Here is a 26,260-nt window from a genome sequence, read left to right on the forward strand (position 1 = left end):
TGTTGCTCTTATAAGGAGGATGCTGGCTAAAGCACATCATTACACTGGCAGTAAGATACCCTACTCTGTGGAGATCATCTCCACTGGAGATGATGTATTGGACAGGACCTATTGCAAACCTGGACATGAGCAGTAGAGGACAATTATGAAAGGGTGAAGTATGAACATGATTACATGCAGAAATTAGTCTGCATGCAATCAGAACTTAATAGCAAAAATAGCAGATCTACAAGGACACTCCACATCACAATGACACTGACTTGTGAGCGTGTAGATAGTTAACTATCCTAAAATGGGAGCATAAATAATTGATCAGCGCAACCTGCCAACTACCGTAATGATCCTAAAACTGGGGGGCAAAAACAATATATATTGTTTATATATATATAAATATATATATATATATATATATATATATATATATATATATATATATATATATATATATATATATATATATATATCATTTTGTTTTTGGGGACCACCGGCCATTATGGTCGGCCCACCAGGCATATGCCCGCTGTGTGAACCGGCCAGTCCGCCGCTGGCCAAAGGGCAGATGGTGCACCTACTCCACAGTATGGAGATAAAATGAGGGGCCCAGTATTCAAATGGTAAATGGAACATTTACAATGTGCATTATATTCATCCATTCACACACTGACAGCAGAGGAGCCCATGTAAGGCTCCAACCTGCTCCTCAGTGTCTTGCTCAAGGACACTTTGACACTATCACAGGGGGAGCCGGGGATCGAACCCGGAAGCTTCTGTTTCCCCGGCGACCACTTTACCTCCTGAGCAGAATTATGTGCCGCGCCCATGTGTTGTGTAGGATTTAAATGGTTAAGGTGTCTTCTTAGTAAGAAATAGCTGATCTACAAGCTCACAACATCTCACATGCACGATGCATTTTAAACTTGTAGATCAGCTAATTTCAGCAAGTCAAGCGACACCATCGTATGACGGAGCATAAATGACACGTCAGTTAATATGTTAACAGTTGTGTGTATAGTGTGTAGCTATGTGTGTGTTGTTGATCCTGTGTGGATCTCATAATCCTCCTATGGCTACATTGAATCTATCTTAACCACACAATATCATGTCTTTGTAAAACAACCACATGACTTCATTCACCATCATGGTACTGAACACAATCTGAGCTTGTTTTGAAGTATATTAGAAACATGGATTGTGATTAAAGAAGGTTGTGTGAAATGGTGTGTTTGTTCATTTAACGTTCATCAATATTCATCTAGGATGTCAGACATGACTGCATGACTCATCAATAGAATGAGGTTTAGTAACATTCTATTGTTACCTGTTGAAACTATCTCACCAGCACTGACAATTTATAAGATAAATCAATGTTACTGAAGGTGTATTGTTTTACAAAATGATTAGCATTAATTGATACAATGATGTCTTACATTCATGGTCATAATGTACCATGTAATACACATAATGTACTAATCAAACTAATCAATGTACCATTTGAACTTGTGTGTGGGAAGGACTGGCCATCAGCAATGTTGGAATTTTTACTTTGGGTTTTGGATAGATGAAGAAAATAAACTCTGTAGTAAACTGAGGCATGTCATAAGCCTTAATTTCACACAGTGTGTCCAACAATATCCATTTATAGAGTTTTGAACCACACAATCTGTCTGTCTGTCTGCCTGTCTGTCTGTCTGTCTGTCTGTCTGTCTGTCTGTCTGTCTGTCTGTGTGTCTGTCTCTGTGTCCGTACACAAGTGTGTGGTAGATGGATGCTACAGTCCATACCACATCAGCTTACTGTAAATGTAGATGATTAAAAGTGAAGATATTGAAGATTTAAAGAGCAAGACCAGTTTGGTAGAGGTTTGGGTTGTGTAGTTACCTTGCCATGATGTAACTGCAAAGGTGGACAAGGAATCAAAAATCATTTCTCCATTGATTAGAAATTGTCAATTAAACATTTGCTCCTCATTGACTTACATTGTGCAGTGAAACAGCTCTCAAAGTCAAAGTCAGTCTTTTACCTACAGTATGTCAATTTAAATTTGACTATTTGAAGATCCGGATCTGCAGATCCAGTCCGGGTTTTCTTCTTAATAAAAATAGTGAAATCAACAGGAAGTTGACATTTTTATAAAAGAAAAAACAGTACTGTTTTTTTTTATGTTCTATATTGTCTGAATCAACTTTGTTTGCTTTCGTTTATGTGCTAAAAGAGTGACTTTGAGAGCTGATTTACCGTACAATGTAAGTCAATGAGGAGCATATTTTGAATGATCAATTTCTAATCAATGGAGAAATTATTTTTGATATCTTGTCCACCTTTGGAGTTACATCATGGCAAGGTAACTATAGACCCCTTAACAGACGACGTCACACTGATAAGAACCAGTATGCGTGCAACCAGTATGCGCTAAATGAAACCCATTCTATCAGGTCTCGCCAGGACGTGCCACACTAGCCAACACACAAGAGGGGGTTGGGGTGTGCTGAAACTAGCGCACCCCGAAACAACAGGTTGGAAATTGATTGCGTGAAACAATCACCTGCGCATCCAGTCTCAATGTTAGTAAACAATTAATTGGTCTATACAACCCAAACCTCTAACAAAGTGGTCTTGCCCTCATGACTTTTTTTTTTTTTTTTTACTTTTCACACTAATGAGTCTGACTCCCAAACCCACATGGAGCAACTGGTGATCAACACATAAAGACAGTTTAGTGCCCATTGTAACCACATGAACCCCAATCCCTGTTCTGCCCATGTTATAATAGGCCAAAATTCAGGGAAATAGTAATATTTAGTACTAATACAAACTCACAACATATCACGATGCAACATGTTGTAGATGAGCTATTTACGGCAAAGACATTTGGAAAAAAAATGAGGGGGTCTAGTATAGACCCCTGGAGGACTCTGGTCAATCAATGTAGGGTTTAATTGATTAAGGTGTGTTTTCTTAGCTACTCAAAGTTCTTTCCTAAATGTGTGTTTGTCCCCCTCTACCACCTGCTTATGCTGCCCCGCGCGTGCACGTTTAGATTTACACACACGCACGCACGCACGCACGCACGCACGCACGCACGCACACACGCACACACACACACACACACACACACACACACACACACACACACACACACACACACAAACACACACACACACACACGCGCGCGCAAAACCACTCTGGTAGAGGTTTGGGATGTGTAGTTATCTTGCCATGATGTAACTCTTAAGGTGGACAAGAAATCAAAACATAATTGCTCCATTAATTAGAAATTGATCATTCAAAATATGCTCCTCATTGACTTACGTTGTACGGTAAAACAGCTCTCAAAGTCACTCTTTTAGCACATAAACAAACTCAAACAAAGCTGATTCAAACAATATAGAACATCACCAAACTCAGTACTGTTTTATATATTCATAAAAATGTCAACTTCCTGTTAATCTTTCTATTTTTATTAGGAAGAAAACACGAACTGGATCCGTGCATCCGTATCTTCAACAGGAAGTTGACATTTTTATATATTGAAAAAGAAAACGGTACTGGGTTTTGTGATGTTCCATATTGTCTGAATCAGTTTTGTTTGCTTTTGCTGGATGGACTAAAATAGTGACTTTGAGAGATGTTTCACCGTACAATGTAAGTCAATGAGGAGCATATTTTGAATTATCAATTTCTAATCAGTGGAGCAACCATGCATTTTTGATTTCTTGTCCACCTTTGGAGTTACATCATGGCAAGGTAACCACACAACCCAAACCTCTACCAGTAGTCTAGCCCTTCAGACAGCTCTGACACTTCATGCAGAGAAGAAATAAATCAATGTTACTGAATGTACATACAATGTTTTTACAAAATAATCACCATTATCTTATGAAATGATTTCTTACATTCATACAGTCATAATATACAATATACTGTAATACCACACACTGTAATCCATTCATCCAACATGTGTAATATTACCTGGTGAATTCACATCCAGATCAAGTCAACGTTGATCTGCATCTGCAAAGAAGACAATGTTTCTTCACATTAATCAGTATATTGTACAACAATATGACACCTGGTGAGGCTGTGCATAGATTTATTAATGTACGTCTCATATTCTTTATTTTGTCTATACAAAGACTCAGTCCTGACTTAATATAATACAATGATTTGTGAATGTGATTGTTAGAGTGTATGATGTTAAATATGATTTATGACAGTACATACAGTAGAACACTCTTTAAGCCAGTGTGACATAAAGCCAGTGTGACATTAACATGTGTGAGACATCACATACCTGCTTACATATTCATGAGCACAAAGCACATGTGATAGGTGGGGACAGTACTGTGGGCGGGTCTGGAGGTGGCTGGCACTACGTACAGACAGCCAATCAGGACGTCAGGAAGTTCACCTGTTGACAACAACACACACACACACACACACACACACACACACACACACACACACACACACACACACACACACACACACACACACACACACACACACACACACACACACACACACACACACACACACACACACACACACACACACACGTTTTTATTAACATACTTTTGATTTATCAATTTCTAACCCTAAAAAATAGATGATCTACAAGCTCACAACACGTCGTGCTGTGACATATTCTGAGCTTGTAGATCATTTATTTTCGGTGCACGAAACCAGCACAGAACCAAGTTAAAGTCAGGCATAACTCCAACATCAACCACTAATCCTAAACTCACAATGACTAATCCTACCTTAAAACAACCATTTAAATTGTACCAGGAAAATCACAACATTGGGCCCTCATAAGTATAGTAACACAAGTGCACGCGGTACAATTTAGGCATTTGGCAGACGCTCTCTATAAATATGCGAAATGGTGCTTTATAGTTCACCTGCTGACGACCTCTGTATCCCACACACACACACACACACACACACACACTCACACACACACATATTCACACACCGATGGAGGAGGAAACCATGCAAGACAACCTGCTCATCAGAGCAATTAGGGTTTCAGTGTCTTGCTCAAGGACACTTCCACACTAACTCTGGGGGAGCCCCCCAGCCCGGGATCGAACTGGGAACCTTGCGGTTTCCAGTTCACTCTACCCGGCCCACTCTACCCCTGAGCCACTGCCCCCCCCTATTAGTCATCTAGAGAGACTTACAATGAGCAATATAAACACATACATCAAATGCAGAGAGACAGTGTAGTGACTCAGTCAACTAGGATCACAGGTAACCTAGCATCAATCTAAACAATATACTATCAAAACATTATCTGGAGATTGAAAATATAGGATATCAGGTCAACAATAAACCTATTAAACCATTTAACATGGTGTCATGATAAAATACTGTATCACTAATACAATGACTGATGAACTCATGGAACATGATGAATATATACAAACATCAAATCCATATAAAACACATAGACCAATGTCCAAAGACATAGACCAATAGCTTGGCACAACAGTGTAACTTTAATTATAGGCTTTCTGGTAGCCTCAGTTTTGCATTCTGTGCTACACCAGATCAGCTTGGTGTGAATGATTAAAATATGAACATATTGTAGATTTGACTCAAACCCAAATGGAGCAACTGGTGCTCAAGACAATTAGACCGTTTTGCCCCTCCCTTCTAACCACTTGAACCCCAGCATCTATTCTATTCATGTCATACTCATGATAGGCAATATTCTGCGAAAATAGGCAAACATTTGCCTAAAATAGCTGATCTACAATCTCACAACATGTCATGTTGTACCATGTTGAGAGTTTGTAGATCATTCATTTTCTGCAAAGAGATTTAGGAGAAAATGAGGGGCCAAGTATAGACCCCTATGGGGGACTCCAGTGAAATGATAAATGGTGCATTTACTCTGGCTGCGGTTACATGGACAGTTTTATTCGGAATGAATACACTTCTATTCGGAATGAATGGATGAATTAATTCAGGATAGAAATGCTCATTTAAACACCTCAATTGGAATAGAATATTCCATTCCAGTCTGATCCGAATGAATTTGCATTCGGGTTAGGAGGGGTGGTATATACCGTTTGAATCGGAATTGATCATATAAACACTTTATTCCAAACGCTCCTGTCTGTTTGGAATACATGCATTCCTTTGCGTATGTCCGTGCTTAGTAGTGCTGTCAGAACTGTCCAAAAATGACCTATCAAATCTGTAATTTGTCCACGGCTGGTGCTGAGAAGTGCTCGCTCCTGCGGGATAAAATGAATGATTCTATTCTATAGCGTCATTTAATAAGCCTGTAATGGTTAAGCCCAGACTTGTCCAGGAGAACGGACGCTCCGAGGATTTCAGGCCTATAGGCTACATTTATATGGATCTTTTTCTAAACGGATATTTTAGTCCTCCGTCCAGTCCAGTCCAGGTTTTCTTTCTAATAAAAATAGCTAAATCAACAGTAAGTTAACATTTTTATTTAAAAAAAAAAACAGTACTGGGTTTGGTGATGTTCTATATTGTCTGAAACGACTTTGTTTACATTCGTTTACATGCTAAAAGACTGACTTTGAGAGCTGTTTTACTGTACAATGTAAGTCAATGAGGAGCATATTTTGAATTATCAATTTCTAATCAATGCAGCAATTATTTTTGATTTCTTGCCCACCTTCGGAGTTACATCATGGCGAGGTAACTACACAACCCAAACCTCTACCAAAGTGGTCTTGCCCTTTAAGGCCCAATACTGCAATAGCTGCATTATTTTAATAGAATACGTGAACAAAAATAAACGAAGACAACATTATTAGGGCGCAGCTGCAGCGCAAAGAGATGAGTTTTACTTCATCAATTCATTACATGGGCAGCCGGAAAGGTCGTCCCAAAACACCCCGCCCCACGCACCTTTTGAGCGGGCCATCCACGGCCGCTCCATGGTCGCTGGATTTTGACCCGGGGCGATTTGTTTTAGGACGACAGACCCCGCATTCAACCCGTGTACGCTACTTGGCGCAGAAAGAGGAGTTTCGTCACAGTGAATGAGTTACAGTATGTTTCAAAGCCTTTTCATAATAATACAATAAACGTGACATTCGGCATAATGAGTAGCTTATACTTTCTACTTTAAGTATATTTTGATGCCAATACTTTTGTACTTTTGCCATAAATGAGCGTACCTTGTTTCATAGACTGTGTTGCTCTCTCTCTCTCTACACTTATTATAATGACCATGTGCGAATGCGCGATGACGTCATCGTACCTACATACCGGGTCTGGTACCAGTTTCTACACAGGAGAACATTGCATCTCTTCCTGCAGATGACTCCAACCAGTCATTTGAGCCACCTCATAAAGTGATATCCAGGTCACATCATGTAAACATAAGGCAGCTGTAAATTAAACTTCATGTAATACAACTATAAAAGGATATTTTTTGTAAGTATAATTAAAAGGACATTATACTCTGTTACATACTGTACAGTGACTGTATGGTGATTCAAGATGATCCTTATATTTACTGACTGCTGTCATGAAGGACAGAGAACAGTTTAACAGTTTAATAAATGACCTTAAAAACTGATATATATAGTCTATACTGTGAATACGTGTTTTGTTTGCTATATCCAGTCTGTATTAACAGTGGATAAAGTGGAGTCCACTTAGCTAGCTAAGTGACCAGGCCAGTTCTGACTCCACAAACCAGTTTAAAACTCTACAGCAGGGAAATCACAGATAAGGTGTAGTTTCACAATGAGTCCACTAGATCGTGCACATAAACCACATACACTGACAGCATAGGAGCCCATGTAAGACTCCAACCTGCTCCTCAGGAGCAGATAGGGGTTCAGTGTCTTGCTCAAGGACACTTTGACACTATCACAGGGGGAGCCGTGGATCGAACCGGGAAGCTTCCGTTTCCCCGGCGACCACTTTACCCCCTGAGCCACTGCCGCGCCCATGTGTTGTGTAGGATTTAAATGGTTAAGGTGTCTTCTTAGTAAGATATAGCTGATCTACAAGCTCACAACATCTCACATGCACGATGCATTTTAAACTTGTAGATCAGCTAATTTCAGCAAGTCAAGCGACACCATCGTATGACGGAGCATAAATGACACGTCAGTTAATATGTCAACAGTTGTGTGTATAGTGTGTAGCTATGTGTGTGTTGTTGATCCTGTTTGGATCTAATGGTCCTCCTATGGCTACATTAAATCTATCTTAACCACACAATATCATGTCTTTGTAAAACAACCACATGACTTCATTCACCATCATGGTACTGAACACAATCTGAGCTTGTTTTGAAGTATATTAGAAACATGGATTGTGGTTAAAAAAGGTTGTGTGAAATGGTGTTTTTGTTCATTTAACGTTCATTAATATTCATCTAGGATGTCAGACATGACTGCATGACTCATCAATAGAATGAGGTTTAGTAACACTCTATTGTTACCTGTTGAAACTATCTCACCAGCACTGACAATTTATAAGATAAATCAATGTTACTGAAGGTGTATTTTCTAACAAAATGATTAGCAGCATTAACTGATACAATGATGTCTTACATTCAGGGTCATATTGTACCATGTAATACACATAATGTACTAATCAAACTAATCAATGTACCATTTGAACTTGTGTGTGGGAAGGACTGGCCATCAGCAATGTTGGAATTTTTACTTTGGGTTTTGGATAGATGAAGAAAATAAACTCTGTAGTAAACTGAGGCGTGTCATAAGCCTCAATTTCACACAGTGTGTCCAACAATATCAATTTATAGAGTTTTGAACCACACAATCTGTCCGTCTGTCTGTCTGTCTGTCTGTCTGTCTGTCTGTCTGTCTGTCTGTCTGTCTGTCTGTCTGTCTGTCTGTCTGTGTGTACACAAGTGTGTGGTAGATGGATGCTACAGTCCATACCACATCAGCTTACTGTAAGTGTGGATGTTTAAAAGTGAAGATATTGAAGATTTAAAGAGCAAGACCAGTTTGGTAGAGGTTTGGGTTGTGTAGTTACCTTGCCATGGTGTAACTGCAAAGGTGGACAAGAAATCAAAAATAATTTCTCCATTGATTAGAAATTGTCAATTAAAAATGTGCTCCTCATTGACTTACATCGTACAGTGAAACAGCTCTCAAAGTCACTCTTTTACCTACAGTCTGTCAATTTAAATTTGACTATTTGAAGATCCGGATCTTCAGATCCAGTCCGGGTTTTCTTCTTAATAAAAATAGTGAAATCAACAGGAAGTTGACATTTTTATAAAATAAAAAACAGTACTGGGTTTTTTGATATTCTATATAGTCTGAATCAACTTTGTTTGCTTTCGTTTATGTGCTAAAAGAGTGACTTTGAGAGCTGTTTTACCGTACAATGCAAGTCAATGAGGAGCATATTTTGAATGATCAATTTCTAATCAATGGAGAAATTATTTTTGATATCTTGTCCACCTTTGGAGTTACATCATGGCAAGATAACTATACAACCCAAACCTCTAACAAAGTGGTCTTGCCCTTATGACTTTTTTTTTTTTTACTTTTCACACTAATGAGTCTGACTACCAAACCCACATGGAGAAACTGGTGTTCAACACATAAAGACAGTTTAGTGCCCATTGTAACCACATGAACCCCCGTCCCTGTTCTGCCCATGTTATAATAGGCCAAAATTCAGGGAATTAGTAATATTTAGTAATAATACAATCTCACAACATATCACGATGCAACGTGTTGTAGATGAGTTATTTACGGCAAAGACATTTGGAAAAAAATGAGGGGGTCTAGTATAGACCCCTGGAGGACTCTGTCAATGTATGTAGGGTTTAATTGGTTAAGGTGTGTTTTCTTAGCTACTCAAAGTTCTTTCCTAAATGCTTGTTTGTCCCCCTCTACCACCTGCTTGTGATGCTACCCCGCGCGTGCACGTTTAGATTTACATACACAAAAGCACGCGCACACGCACACACACACACACACACACACACACACACACACACACACACACACACACACACACACACACACACACACACACACACACACACAGGCAAGACCACTCTGGTAGAGGTTTGGGTTGTGTAGTTAGCTTGCCATGATGTAACTCTTAAGGTGGACAAGAAATGAAAACATAATTGCTCCATTAATTAGAAATTGATCATTCAAAATGTGCTCCTCATTGACTTACATTGTAGGCCTATGGTAAAACAGCTCTCAAAGTCACTCTTTTAGCACATAAACAAACTCAAACAAAGCTGATTCAAACAATATAGAACATCACCAAACCCAGTACTGTTTTATTTATTCATAAAAAAAATCAACTTCTTGTTAATCTTTCTATTAGGAAGAAAACATGAACTGGATCCGTGCATCCTTATTTTCAAGGGAAGTTGGAAGTTGACATTTTTATATATTAAAACGGTACTGGGTTTTGTGATGTTCCATATTGTCTGAATCAGTTTTGTTTGCTTTTGCTGGATGGACTAAAATAGTGACTTTGAGAGATGTTTCACCGAGGCAATGTGAGTCGCTGAGGAGCATATTTTGAATTATCAATTTCTAATCAGTGGAGCAACCATTCATTTTTGATTTCTTGTCCACCTTTGGAGTTACATCATGGCAAGGTAACCACACAACCCAAACCTCTACCAGTAGTCTAGCCCTTCAGACAGCTCTGACACTTCATGCAGAGAAGAAATAAATCAATGTTACTGAATGTACATACAATGTTTTTACAAAATAATCACCATTATCTTATGAAATGATTTCTTACATTCATACAGTCATAATATACAATATACTGTAATACCACACACTGTAATGCATTCATCCAACATGTGTAATATTACCTGGTGAATTCACATCCAGATCAAGTCAACGTTGATCTGCATCTGCAAAGAAGACAATGTTTCTTCACATTAATCAGTATATTGTACAACAATATGACACCTGGTGAGGCTGTGCATAGATTTATTAATATACGTCTCATATTCTTTATTTTGTCTATACAAAGACTCAGTCCTGACTTAATATAATACAGTGATTTGTGAATGTGATTGTTAGAGTGTATGATGTTAAATATGTTTTATGACAGTACATACAGTAGAACACTCTTTAAGCCAGTGTGACATTAACTCATTCAGTGCCCAGCTTATTTATGGAATTTTGGCTCTGAGTGCCACAGCCAAAATTCATTGTAAAAAAAGTGCTTAGGAGCCGAGATACAGTCTTTTTAAGTTAGAAGTTAAACAAAGAGTGAATGGAGCAGCAAATCTTTAAATCGTCATATCTTGGGTTCTGAACATGTTTTTCCAAAAAAAAAAAAAACTTGACGTCTTTTAGACGTCATGTGGCGCACGGGGTGTCAGGCCACGTGACGTCTTAGACGTCATGTGGCACTTAATGATGTGTGAGACATCACATACCTGCTTACATATTCATGAGCACAAAGCACATGTGATAGGTGGAGACAGTACTGTGGGCGGGTCTGGAGGTGACTGGAACTACAGACAGCCAATCAGGACGTCAGGAAGTTCACCTGTTGACAACCTCTGTATCACACACGCACACACGCACACACACACACACACACACACACACACACGTTTGTATTAACATACCTTTGATTTTATGAATGCCATTTAACTTTTAAATCTAAAACCTTAAATAGACGATCTACAAGCTCACAACACCTCGTGCTGCGACATATTGTGAGCTTGTAGATCACCTATTTTCGGTGCACAAAACCAGCACGCAACTAAGTGAAAGTCAGGCATAACTCCAACATCAACCACTAATCCTAAACTCACAATGACTAATCCTACCGTAAAACAACCATTTAAATTGTACCAGGAAAATCACAACATCCATTTCTCTAATTTACTATTCTTGTGGGGACATTTGGCCCTCATAAGTATAGTAACAAGCGCACGCACACACACACGGTACAATTTAAGCATTTGGCAGACGCTCTCTATAAATAACACACACACACAGATGGAGGAGGAAACCATGCAAGACACCAACCTGCTCATCGGGAGCAATTAGGGGTTCAGTGTCTTGCTCAAGGACACTTCCACACTAACTCTGGGGGAGCCCCCCAGCCCGGGATCGAACTGGGAACCTTGCGGTTTCCAGTTCACTCTACCCGGCCCACTCTACCCCTGAGCCACTGCCGCCCCTATTAGTCATCTAGAGAGACTTACAATGAGCAATATAAACACATACATCAAATGCAGAGAGACAGTGTAGTGACTCAGTCAACTAGGATCACAGGTAACCTAGCATCAATCTAAACAATATACTATCAAAACATTATCTGGAGATTGAAAATATAGGATATCAGGTCAACAATAAACCTATTAAACCATTTAACATGGTGTCATGATAAAATACTGTATCATGAATACAATGACTGATGAACTCATGGAACATGATGAATATACAGTATACAAACATCAAATCCATATAAAACACAGACATAGACCAATAGCTTGGCACAACAGTGTAACTTTAATTATAGGCTTTCTGGTAGCCTCAGTTTTGCATTCTGTGCTACACCAGATCAGCTTGGTGTGGATGATTAAAATATGAAGATATTGTAGATTTGAATCAAACCCAAATGGAGCAACTGGTGCTCAAGACAATTAGACAATTTTGCCCCTCCCTTCTAACCACTTGAACCCCAGAATCCCTATTCTATTCATGTCATTATAGGCAATAGTCTGCGAAATTAGGCAAACATTTGCCTAAAATAGCTGATCTACAATCTCACAACATGTCATGTTGTAACATGTTGAGAGTTTGTAGATCAGTTATTTTCAGCAAAGTGATTTGGGATACAATGAGGGGCTAAGTATAGACCCCTGGGGGACTCCAGTGAAATGATAAATGGAACATTTACAATGTGCATTACATTCATCCATTCACACACTGACAGCAGAGGAGCCCATGTAAGGCTCCAACCTGCTCCTCAGGAGCAGTTAGGGGTTCAGTGACACTTTCACACTATCACAGGGGGAGCCGGGGATCGAACCGGGAAGCTTCCGTTTCCCAAGCGACCACTTTACCTCCTGAGCACAATGATGTCTTACATTCATGGTCATAATGTACCATGTAATACACATAATGTACTAATCACTAATCAATGTAGCATTTGAACTGGTGTGTGGGAAGGACTGGCCATCAGCAATGTTGGAATTTTTACTTTGGGTTTTGGATAGATGAAGAAAATAAACTCTGTAGTAAACTGAGGCATGTCATAAGCCTTAATTTCACACAGTGTGTCCAACAATATCCATTTATAGAGTTTTGAACCACACAATGGCCCTCATTTATCAACGCGGTGCAGCCCAAATAATGAGCGTACGGCGTAATCACCGCACCTTTCGGCATTTATCAATATATCCTGACGTGGGCTTCACCCTACCGTACGCTGAGATCTCACGTCTGGTCGAGACCAGTTGTTGACGTTGGCTGCACCCGTTTATTCCATCCTAGACCTGCGGAGCAGCATTGTCTGACTGTCTGACAGGCATCTAGACACATAATCCACTCCTAAATGTGTATATCTACACTAATAAATAATCGCTGTGAAAATATATCATTTTATAAAGTAATTTAAGCAAACTGCTTTAACAGTCATTCAGATAAGATTGTAGATCTGTCTGTATTGAAAATAGCAGATCTACAAGCTCACAAGCCAGCGTTGCATCGCGACGCGTTGTGAGCTTGTAGATCTGCTATTTTCAAAAATATACGAGCGCTTTTGCGCCGGGAGTCCCGCGGTCGGGACGGCACCTTTTCATGGACAGCGAGGTCTACAAACTTACAGTAGCTTGTCCTATGTTATGGAGTTATGTCATAGAGAGTTATGTAGGCTACACAACCTGGCTGGGTTAAGGATATAAACCCGACGCTCCAATATTAACGTGGCGGCACGGAATCACTGCATTCCGCCCGAGTCTCATGTACCGCTACGCTACGGAAAGACGAAGTTGGGCGGGCGCATGTGTGTGTGTGTGTGTGTGAGAGAGAGCGAGAGAGCGAGAGAGAGAGAGAGAGAGAGAGAGAGAGGGGGGCTTGTGCGTGTGCGGCGAGGCGAAACTATTTCTTATTGGCTTTTCATGTCTTTGGTCGTATTCTGGTTCGTCTTCATGTCGTAAAATCGGGGCGTTTTGAGAATATTTTAAGGGCGTGTTATTTAAATGACGCTCGTTTCAGCCGTGACATTTATCAACGCTGGGACCAAGTGTAAGCTCGGATCAGCTGTGTAGGATGCGTTGATAAATGTGACTTCGACGTTGGTGTACGGCCGAATATATGGAAAAATATACGCCGGTTTATACGCTGCGTTGATAAATGAGGGCCACTCTGTCTGTCTGTCTGTCTGTCTGTCTGTCTCTGTGTGCGGACGCAAGTGTGTGGTTGTAGTTACCTTGCCATGGTGTAACTGCAAAGGTGGACGAGAAATCAAAAATAATTTCTCCATTGATCAGAAATTGTCAATTAAAAATGTGCTCCTCATTAACTTACATCGTACGGTCAAACAGCTCTCAAAGTTACTCTTTTACCTACAGTATGTCAACTTCAATTTGACTATTTGAAGATCCGGATCCGGATCTACGGATCCGGTCCGGGTTTTCTTATTAATAAAAATAGTGAAATCAACAGTAAGTTGTCATTTTTATAATAAAAAAAAAAACTGTACTGGGTTTGGTGATGTTCTATATTGTCTGAATCAACTTTGTTTGTGTTCGTTTCTGTACTATTGAGAGCTGTTTTACCGTACAATGTAAGTCAATGAGGCGTATCTTTTGAATTATCAATTTCTAATCAATGGAGCAATTTTTTTTCTCGTCCACCTTTGGAGTTAAATCATGGCAAGGTAACTACACAACCCAAACCTCTACCAAAGTGGTCTTGCCCTTTAACTGACTTTTAAAAAAAAAATCACTCTAATGAGTCTGACTCCCAAACCCACATCGAGCAACTGGTGTTCAACACATATAGACATTTTGTGCCCATTTTAACCACATGAACCCCAGTCCCTGTTCTGCCCATTATAACATGCACGCACGCACGCACACACACACACACACACACACACACACACACACACACACACACACACACACACACACACACACACACACACACACACACACACACACACACACACACACACACACACACACACACACACGTACGTGTGGATTGTGTCCAAACAATATACAGTACTATCAAAAAATGATGCATTGTACATTGCAACTATAGGATAACAGGTGAACAATGAACCTGTACTGTAGCATCTAAACCATTTAATATGGTGGCAAGGATAAAATACTGTATCATGAATACAATGATTGATGTACTCATGGAATATTATGAATAGTATATACAAACATCAAATCCACATAAAATACGTAAATAGGCAGAAATTATCCCAGAGATTTGGGAGAAAATGACCCATACACAACTACATAACCCATAAATATGATAGCCTACAGTAGTTAGCCTACAGTACTCACAAACAATGAGAGTGTGTTGCTCTTATAAGGAGGATGCTGGCTAAAGCACATCATTACACTGGCAGCAAGCTACCCTACTCTGTGGATATCATCTCCACTGGAGATGATGTATTGGACAGGACCTATTGCAAACCTGGACATGAGCAGTAGAGGACTATTATGAAAGGGTGAAGTATGAACATGATTACATGCAAAAAATAGTCTGTATGCAATCAGAACTTAATAGCACAAATAGCAGATCTACAAGGACACTCCACATCACAATGACACTGACTTGTGAGCGTGTAGATAGTTAACTAATAATTAATATATATATATATATATATATATATATATATATATATATATATATATATATATATATATATATATATATATATATATATATATATATATATATATAAAATTTTGTTTTGGGGGACCACCGGCCCATTACTGGTCGGCCCACCGGGCATATGCCCTCTGTGTCAAACGGCCAGTCCGCCGCTAGTCATTCATGTCAATAACACAGCCTCAAACATCTTACTGAAACCTGAAGGAACAGATTAAAGATTCACTTTGAAGACGTCACAAGAAACAAACCATCATGATACCATTTCACTATTACTTTGTTTCAAGCCTGATTAATACTTTGTCAAATGACAGTGGCAAAATGCGTTGAAAATAACTGATCTACAAGTTCACAGAGCGTAGCATGCACAACTGACTTTTTAAACTTGTAGATCAGCTATTTTTCGCAAGCAACACCATCGTTTGATGGAGCATGACTTAAGCATTAGTTAAAATGCTTTTGCAGTTTATTGTGTGAATATACACTGTTGATGTAGGCTACAGGTAAATGCGATGTGTGAATATACGCTGTTGATTTAGGCTACAGGTAAATGTGATGTGTGAATATACACGGTTGATGTAGGCTACAGGTAAATGTGATGTGTGAATATACACTGTTGATGTAGGCTACAGGTAAATGTGATGTGTGAATATACACTGTTGATGTAGGCTACAGGTAAATGTGATGTGTGAATATACACGGTTGATGTAGGCTACAGGTAAATGTGATGTGTGAATATACACGGTTGATGTAGGCTACAGGTAAATGTGATGTGTGAATATACACTGTTGATGTAGGCTACAGGTAAATGTGATGTGTGAATATACACTGTTGATGTAGGCTACAGGTAAATGTGATGTGCATTGATCCTGTTGATGGGTCCGTTGTCTCATAATCCACCTATGGCTACAATAAATCAACCTTAATCACACGGTATCATGTCATCACATGACTTCATTCACTATCATGGTACTATACTCCATGTGTGCCGTTTTTACAGTTGAAATATAGCTTGTGATAAAAGGTTGAGTTAAATGTTGTGTTTCAGTCCTGGGGGGGTGCATGCGGCTGATTTGTTAATTTAATGTAGGAAATATTTATCTGTCAAACTAATCTGTCACACAGCTCAGAGACTTCATGCATGATTCACCAATGGAATGAGGTTGAGTAAAACAATTAGAATAAAATGTCACCTGCTGTTTCTATCTTTTCAGCACTGAAAATATTACTGAATGTACATATATTTTTACAAAATGATTACCATCATCTTATTCATTTTTGTCTTACATTCCTCCAGTCATAATATACAATGTAATACCACATAATGCATTCATCAAACATGCATAATGTTCTCTTAGGATTCTTACCTGGTGAATTCACATCCAGATCAAGACAAAGTTGTTCTTCACCTGCAAAGGAGACATTGAAAAAGAAGACAATGTTTCTTCACCTTCATCAGTTTTTTACAATGATATGTCTGACAATGATATTGTCAATAACGTTGTAATGTTCAATCAATCAATAAGTCAATCCTGAGTCTGTTATATGTTATGCATAACAGTACATACAGTAGCAGTAGTTATACTTATAACCATAAAGCACATGTGACAGGTGGACAGCTTTGGCAAAACAGAATAGTCCCCACTGGGGTGTTATTTGTGTCACATTATAACAACGTAACCATGAGAGAGTTTTGATGATTTATGTTCCTCAATGTAGCATTTTAACTGGTGTGTGTGTGTGTGTGTGTGTGTGTGTGTGTGTGTGTGTGTGTGTGTGTGTGTGTGTGTGTGTGTGTGTGTGTGTGTGTGTGTGTGTGTGTGTGTGTGTGTGTGTGTGTGTGTGTGTGTGTGTGTGTGCGTGCGTGCGTGCGTGTGTGTGTGTGTGTGTGTGTAGGACTGGCCATCAGAAACATTGGAATGTTTGCTTTGGGTTTTGGATAGAAGAAGAAAATAAACTCTGTAGTAAACTGAGGAGTGTCATGAGCCTTAATTTCACACATTGGCCCTCATTTATCAACGCAGCGTATAAACCGCCGTATATTTTTCCATATATTCGGCGTACACCAACGTCGAAGTCACATTTATCAACGCATCCTACACAGCTGATCCGAGCTTACACTTGGTCCCAGCGTTGATAAATGTCACGGCTGAAACGAGCGTCATTTAAATAACACGCCCCATAAATATTCTCAAAACGCCCCGATTTTACGACATGAAGACGAACCAGAATACGACCAAAGACATGAAAAGCCAATAAGAAACAGCCCCCCCCCCCCCCCGCTGGCCTCGCCGCACACGCACACGCACACGCCTCTCTCGCTCGCTCTCTCTCTCTCTCTCTCTCTCTCTCTCTCTCTCACACACACACACACACACACGCCCGTAGCGTATTGTCACGTAGGCTTGTAGCCTACATGAATGACATATTATGATACCAATCACATCGGCATGAATGGAATACTTTTGTAGATTAATGTATTTAACCCATACCGAGCAGTGCGCGTTCGAGTTACACTAAAATAAAGCCCTCATGTAGGCTATTCCCATTTCCCAGTGAGACTCGGACCGTCGGACGGGCGAGTCCCGTCCCGCTCCGCATTAATGAGAGATAGCCTGGAGAGAACATTAATTAATGAAGGCTGGTGTGTGTTGGACCATGGGTTAAATGTCTGATCTCCCGGTGGCCATGAAAATATAACAGCAGCGCCGCCTGTTAGACCGGTGCTCGCGCAGAAGAGTGCTCTCGCAGAAAGCGCCCGTATATTTTGAAAATAGCAGATCTACAAGCTCACAACGCGTTGCTGGCTTGTGAGCTTGTAGATCTGCTATTTTCAATACAGACAGATCTACAATCTTATCTGAATGACTGTTAAAGCAGTTTGTTTAAATTACTTTATAAAATGTTATATTTTCACAGGGATTATTTATTAGTGTAGATATACAGATTTATGAGTGGATTAGGTGTCCAATGCCTCTCAGACAGTCAAACAATGCTGCTCCGCAGGTCTAGGATGGAATAAACGGGTGCAGCCAACGTCAACAACTGGTCCCGACCAGACGTGAGATCTCAGCGTACCGTAGGATAAAGCCCACGTCAGGATATATTGATAAATGCCGAAAATTGCGGTGATCTCGCCGTACGCCCATTATTTGGTCTACACCGCGTTGATAAATGAGGGCCATCCAAAAACATCCATAAATAAGGTTTTGAACCAGACACACAATCTGTCTGTGTGTCTGTCTCTGTGCGTGTACGTACATGCGTACATGGTAGACAGGTGCTACATTCCATACCAGATCAGTTTACTGTAAGTGTGGATGATTAAATGTCAATGTATTGAAGATTTAACTCACTTTTTTTTAAGGACTTTTCACACAAATGAGTCTGACTCCAAACCCACATGGAGCAACTAGTGTTTCAACACATGAAGACAGTGTTTTGCCCATTTTAACCACATGAACCCCAGTCCCTATTCTGGCCATGTTATAATAGGCCAACATTGTGTGAAAATAGGCCAACATTTTGCCAAATATACAATCTCACAACATATCACGTTGCAACGTGTTGTGAGCTTGTAGATGAGCTATTTACAACAAATAGATTTGGGATTAGTATAGACCCCTGAAGGACTAGAGAATGTATGTAGGGTTTAATTGGTTAAGGTGTGTTTTCTTAGCTACTCAAAGTTATTTCCTAAATGTGTGTTTGTCCTCCTCTACCACCTGCTTGTGATGCTACCCCACGCGTGCACGTTTAGATTCACACACACACACACACACACACACACACACACACACACACACACACACACACACACACACACACACACACACACACACACAAAAGGCAAAACCACTCTGGTAGAGGTTTGGGTTGTGTAGTTATCTTGCCATGATGTAACTCTTAAAGGACAACTTTGGTTTTTCACAACCAAGGTTTATATTTTAGTTTGTAATTAAAGTAAATCAAAGATGAGTGTTGTTTTTTTTATTTATTTACTGCTTTCTATAGTTTTAGCAATTTTCGCGATTTTTTTTACAGTGGGCGGGGGCATTCTGTCCGGTGGCTAAATATGTCTTTTACACAATAAAAAAGGTCCTGTGGTCTTTGATGGCCATATGTGAGTTATTCGAGGCTAGAAGAGCTACTGTAATTAATAATAAAGAAAACGCTGAGTTATTGTGTAAAGAAATACATATTTAGCCAACGGACAGAATGCCCCCGCCCACTGTAAAGAAGATCCCAAAAATTGCAAAAACTATAGAAAGCAGTAAATGAAAAAAAAAAATACACTCATTTTTTATTTACTTTAATTACAAGCTAAAATATAGCTGCAAGCAGCGATAATACGGGGCCAGGAGAGAGAAAGAGAAATGATAATTCCGTTAACAGGTCAGTTCATGAAAGTCCTTGCGGTCTTGTTTCCAATGAGGGCCTGTGAGCAATTAGGGGTTAAGAGTCTTGCTTGTGTCGATGACAAATTTCATCGACACATTTGCTGACCTGGCCTGGAATCGTACCTGGGGCAACCAGAGCCTCTGGCTCCCTAGGCGGGCTCACTAACCACTCAGCTATGGCCGCCCTTGAGAGAGAGCGAGAGAGCGAGAGAGAGAGAGAGAGAGAGAGAGAGAGAGAGAGAGAGAGAGAGAGAGAGAGAGAGAGAGAGAGAGAGAGAGAGAGAGAGAGAGAGAGAGAGAGATAGAAACGGAATAGATTGAAGAGACAGAGAGAGAGACATGGAAACGGAATAGATTGAAGAGAAAGACATGGAAACGGAATATATTGAAGAGAGAGAGAGAGAGCCATGGAAACGGAATAGATTGAGTCATGTTTTTTGCAATTCAACTTAAATGAGTGTGCATCAAGTGAGGCTTGAACCAGCAACCTTGCGGTCGTGAGGCACTCTTAGGTAGCTGCAACACTACCTATAGTGCTATAGCTTTGTCCAGGCTGATGTTGTCTGTTGAGGATCACAAACTCTTGCCTTCTGTCATGACCCAAGCCCCTGTTTCACTAACACTAAGATCACTCGTTCACAAACCATTTACCAATTAAGAAATTGTACATCTCCTCAGAAGCAAAACTAGTGAAAGTAGCCGATCTACAAGCTCACAAACCATTAAAAGTTGTCAGATTGTACATCGGCTATTTTCACAATGAAGTATGTTATACATTGAAAAAACATACTCTCATTGCTATCTGAAAAGTTGTGAGATTGTAGATCAGCTGTATGTAAAAAACACTCAATTAAGTATTTCATGTTATCTTTAACAATTGCAGATGTATTCATTGATAGTCATGTTGTGTGAAATGCAACTTAGATGAAGTCTGCACCAAGTGAGGCTTGAACTGGTGACCTTCAGGTTGTGGGGCACACATTTAAGCGAGAAGCCACCAACAGACAAGAACCTGTGAAAAAGGAGATCACACAGATGATACAGTTTCACGCAAATAGCTGAAAAATCCTGGGTTTAAGTGTTTTTCAAACTGCTCAAGATTGCGGACAACCTAAGGGCGGTGCTTACTGGTCAACGTGATAGATGTGTTCCTCATTAGTCAAGGCACATGTGTAAGCAGGTCTAATGGCTGTCGGCCAAACGAGGCATGACTTTTGCCTGTTTAAAGTTTCAATTTTCAAAAAATTGCTATAGCGCCCCCGTTTGACCAATTGGAGTAAGATTGGTTTCAGTGATATTTGGAATGGCCCTTTACATTTCTGCAAAGTTTCAAAGAATGGTAAGTCTGCATGTATGTGTTAGGGGCAGATGAATAATTGTCATAAAACTGCAATATTCATTGGCTCATTAAAGCTTCATTTTTTCACTTATGGAAAATATTTTGCAAATGTTTTTTTGGCATAGGTCCAAAGTTCATGTGTAAAAAGTTTCGTGCAGATTACTCAAAAATCCCAGGAGGAGATAGGTTTTAACTGTTTTTCATATAATTGAAAATGGTGGGAGATCTAAAGGTCAGAGGTCAAAAGTCAGAGTGTGAAAGTTGTTTAGCATGAGGAGACGCATGTGTGCATCGAAGTTTCATGGCTGTAGGTGAAACAGGGCATGAGTTGTACCTGTTCAAAGTTGGCATTTTTCAATTGAGTGCTATAGCGCCACCTTTTGACGAAAGATTGTGAGAATTATTTCTTGATCGTTTTTCATGACCATCTATCATATGGCCGAGTTTCATAAAAAGCGACTGCACGGTTCAGCCAGAACTGCCAAAAGTGGCAGAAGAAACGGAATAATCTGAATAACAAAACGGGTCCATGCTGGAAGCCTGGCCCCGTAAATATAAACCTTGGTTGTGAAAAACCACAGTTGTCCTTTAAGGTGGACAAGAAATCAAAACATAATTGCTCCATTAATTAGAAATTGATCGTTCAAAATATGCTCCTCATCGACTTACATTGTACGGTAAACAGCTCTCAAAGTCACTCTTTTAGCACATAAACAAAGCTGATTCAAACAATATAGAACATCACCAAACCCAGTACTGTTTTATCTATTTATAAAAATGTCAACTTCCTGTTCATCTTTCTATTTTTATTAGGAAGAAAACACGAACTGGATCTGTGCATCCGGATCTTCAACAGGAAGTTGATTTTTATATATTAAAAAAGAAAACGGTACTGGATTTTGTGATGTTCCATATTGTCTGAATCAGTTTTGTTTGCTTTTGCTGGATGGACTAAAATAGTGACTTTGAGAGATGTTTCACCGTACAATGTAAGTCAATGAGGAGCATATTTTGAATTATCAATTTCTAATCAGTGGAGCAACCATGCATTTTTGATTTCTTGCCCACCTTTGGAGTTACATCATGGCAAGGTAACCACACAACCCAAACCTCTACCAGTAGTCTAGCCCTTCAGACAGCTCTGACACTTCATGCAGAGAAGAAATAAATCAATGTTACTGAATGTACATACAATGTTTTTACAAAATAATCACCATTATCTTATGAAATGATTTCTTACATTCATACAGTCATAATATACAATATACTGTAATACCACACACTGTAATGCATTCATCCAACATGTGTAATATTACCTGGTGAATTCACATCCAGATCAAGTCAATGTTGATCTGCATATGCAAAGAAGACAATGGGCCTCATGCAGCAATAAGTTCCTAAAATTTCCTCTTACATTTCTTCCTAAGTGAATTCCTAAGAGAAGTCAAGTCTCATTCATGACGTGTTCTTAAACTGCCAAATTGTTCGCACCTGCTGTTCTTATGTTGATGAATGTAAAATGGTAAGCGCGTGCTCGTCTATCACAATCAGTAGAGGAAACGCCCTTAAATCCCCATATAAGGCAGAATGCGGAAGAGCCGAGCCGAGCCAACCCACACCCACACACACACACACACACGAATACCAGTCATTTCGCCCATTCCGCAGTTCGCCCAAAAAGTCGGACATTTCGCCCAAAAAATCGGACATTTTGCCCAGACATTTCGCCCATTTTCGCGGACATTTCGCCCATAGATAGTGAAGCTAGCTGGCCGTTTGTGTGCAAGAATGAGAGAGGGCTAGGGTTAGATAAAAGCTCTCTCTCTCTCTCTCTCTCTCTCTCTCTCTCTCTCTCTCTCTCTCTCTCTCTCTCTCTCTCTCTCTGTGTGTGTGTGTGTGTGTGTGTGTGTGTGTGTGTGTGTGTGTGTGTGTGTGTGTGTGTGTGTGTGTGTGTGTGTGTGTGTGTGTGTGTGTGTGTGTGTGTGTGTGTGTGTGTGTATATATATATATATATATATATATACACACACATATATATATACATACATACATACATACACATATATATATACATACATACATACATACACATATATATATATATATATATATATATATATATATGTATATGTATATATATACAATACAAATGAATTTCATATTATCCAACTGTAGAATTGAAGAAACTTTGAGAATTAATTATTTTTGCACAAATATGTCACACTTAAGAACTCAAAGGCCAGTCTAAGAGTGCTCATCAGTGTGTGTAGATTCTGTTCTTACTTGAGAACAGATCACAGCTAAGAAAACATTGGAGTATACCAAAATCTTCTTGAAAACCTCTTAAATGGGTCTAAGAAAAAAAATCCTCTTAAGAAAGTGTGCGTAGATTCTGTTCTTACCTAAGAACAGATCACAGCTAAGAAAACATTGGAGTATACCAAAATCTTCTTAAAAACTTCTTAAGTGGGTTTAAGAAGAAATTTCCTCTTAAGTACCGTTGCTGAATGAGGCCCATGTTTCTTCACATTAATCAGTATATTGTACAACAATATGACACCTGGTGAGGCTGTGCATAGATTTATTAATATACGTCTCATATTCTTTATTTTGTCTATACAAAGACTCAGTCCTGACTTAATATAATACAATGATTTGTGAATGTGATTGTTAGAGTGTATGATGTTAAATATGTTTTATGACAGTACATACAGTAGAACACTCTTTAAGCCAGTGTGACATTAACTCATTCAGTGCCCAGCTTACTTATGGAATTGTGGCTCTGAGTGCCACAGCCAAAATTCATTGTAAAAAAAAAGTGCTTAGGAGCCGAGATACAGCCTTTTTAAGTTAGAAGTTAAACTAAGAGTGAATGGAGCAGCACATCTTTAAATCGTCATATCTTGCGTTCTGAACATGTTTTTCCAAACAAAAACAAAAAAACGTGACGTCTTTTAGACGTCATGTGGCACTGAATGATGTGTGAGACATCACATACCTGCTTACATATTCATAAGCACAATGCACATGTGATAGGTGGACACAATACTGTGGGCGGGTCTGGAGGTGACTGGAACTACAGACAGCCAATCAGGACGTCAGGAAGTTCACCTGTTGACAACCTCTGTATCACATACACACACACACACACACACACACACACACACACACAGCGCGCGTGCATGTGCCCCTCCTCCCGCGCGCGCGCGATTTTTTTTCGCGGATTTCGCGGATTAGGGTGCTTTTTCCCCCGTTTTTTGTTACCTTATTTCGGTTTTAGGGTTAGGGGTAGGGTTAGGTTAGGGTGATAGATATATAATTCAAAAAAAAAAAAAAAACTTTTAATTTTTTAATTTTAATTTTTTTTTTATTGGTGGCTTTGGACAAAACATTGGTGGCTATAGCCACCGAAGCCCACCCCTAACGACGCCACTGCATTTGGCCCTCATAGTCCAGGGGCCAAGCCATATTTTGGTACCACCTAAGGTGACCGTAAAGTTTTTGTATTTTTGACTTCCTACATGTCTCTAGTTTATATTTTGGTATGATAACCCTTCCAATCTTGTAGCTTAATGGCAGTTATCACTACATACCGGCTAATGTATCCGGTAGGAGACACAAAGTAGAATCTTTGTGTCCCCAACTGGAAATACACCGGGCATCAAATTATTGCGACAAAAAACTAAATATATCCATGTATTCAAGGCTTCATGGGGTGTGCAATTGATAGAAAATAAATCATTTTTTGTGTGAACTCCTCCTTTAAGTTTCCCAGGGGGACTCTCTACCCATTCAGCTATGACCACCCTAGACCGAAAGAGGGTCAACTTTTACAAGCTTATGGAAAGCAGTCTTTTTGAAACACCAAAAATCTGAGAAGTTATCAATTGCACACCCCATGAAGCCTTGAATACATGGATATATTTTGTTTTTTGTCGCAATAATTTGATGCCCGGGTGTATTTCCGGTAGGAGACACAAAGATTCTACTTTGTGTCTCCTACCGGATACATTAGCCGGTAGGTAGTGATAACTGCCATTAAGCTACACGATTGGAAGGGTTATCATACCAAAATATAAACTAGAGACATGTAGGAAGTCAAAAATACAAAAACTTTACGGTCACCTTAGGTGGTACCAATTTGTGAAAAAATCAGTGTTGGCCCCTGGACTATCATAAGTATAGTAACACAAGCGCACACACGCACACACACACACTACAAATTAAGCAATTGGCAGACGCTCTCTATAAATATGCGAAATGGTGCATTTATAGTTCACCTGCTGACAACCTCTGTATCCCACACACACACACACACACACACACACACACACACACACACACACACACACACACACACACACACACACGCTACAAATTAAGCAATTGGCAGACGCTCTCTATAAATATGCGAAATGGTGCATTTATAGTTCACCTGCTGACAACCTCTGTATCCCACACACACACACACACACACACACACACACACACACACACACACACACACACACACACACACACACACACACACACGCTACAAATTAAGCAATTGGCAGACGCTCTCTATAAATATGCGAAATGGTGCATTTATAGTTCACCTGCTGACAACCTCTGTATCCCACACACACACACACACACACACACACACACACACACACACACACACACACACA

The 26,260-nt window shown here is 39.6% G+C and overlaps 1 long non-coding RNA gene across 1 annotated transcript; it reads right to left on the bottom strand.

Moving 5' to 3' along the window:
* Positions 1 to 4,299: 4,299 nt before the first annotated feature.
* LOC311041171 lies at positions 4,300 to 17,265 on the bottom strand. The gene is made up of 3 exons (XR_014600359.1): positions 17,216 to 17,265; positions 11,414 to 11,539; positions 4,300 to 4,353 (listed from the first exon to the last, which is right to left on the bottom strand). It is a non-coding gene; the product is annotated as an uncharacterized lncRNA (long non-coding RNA).
* Between the last annotated feature and the right edge of the window lie 8,995 nt (positions 17,266 to 26,260).

Source organism: Gymnoscopelus microlampas (genome assembly GCF_963454915.1).
Source record: "Gymnoscopelus microlampas genome assembly, chromosome: 24".
NCBI classification, from domain to species: domain Eukaryota; kingdom Metazoa; phylum Chordata; class Actinopteri; order Myctophiformes; family Myctophidae; genus Gymnoscopelus; species Gymnoscopelus microlampas.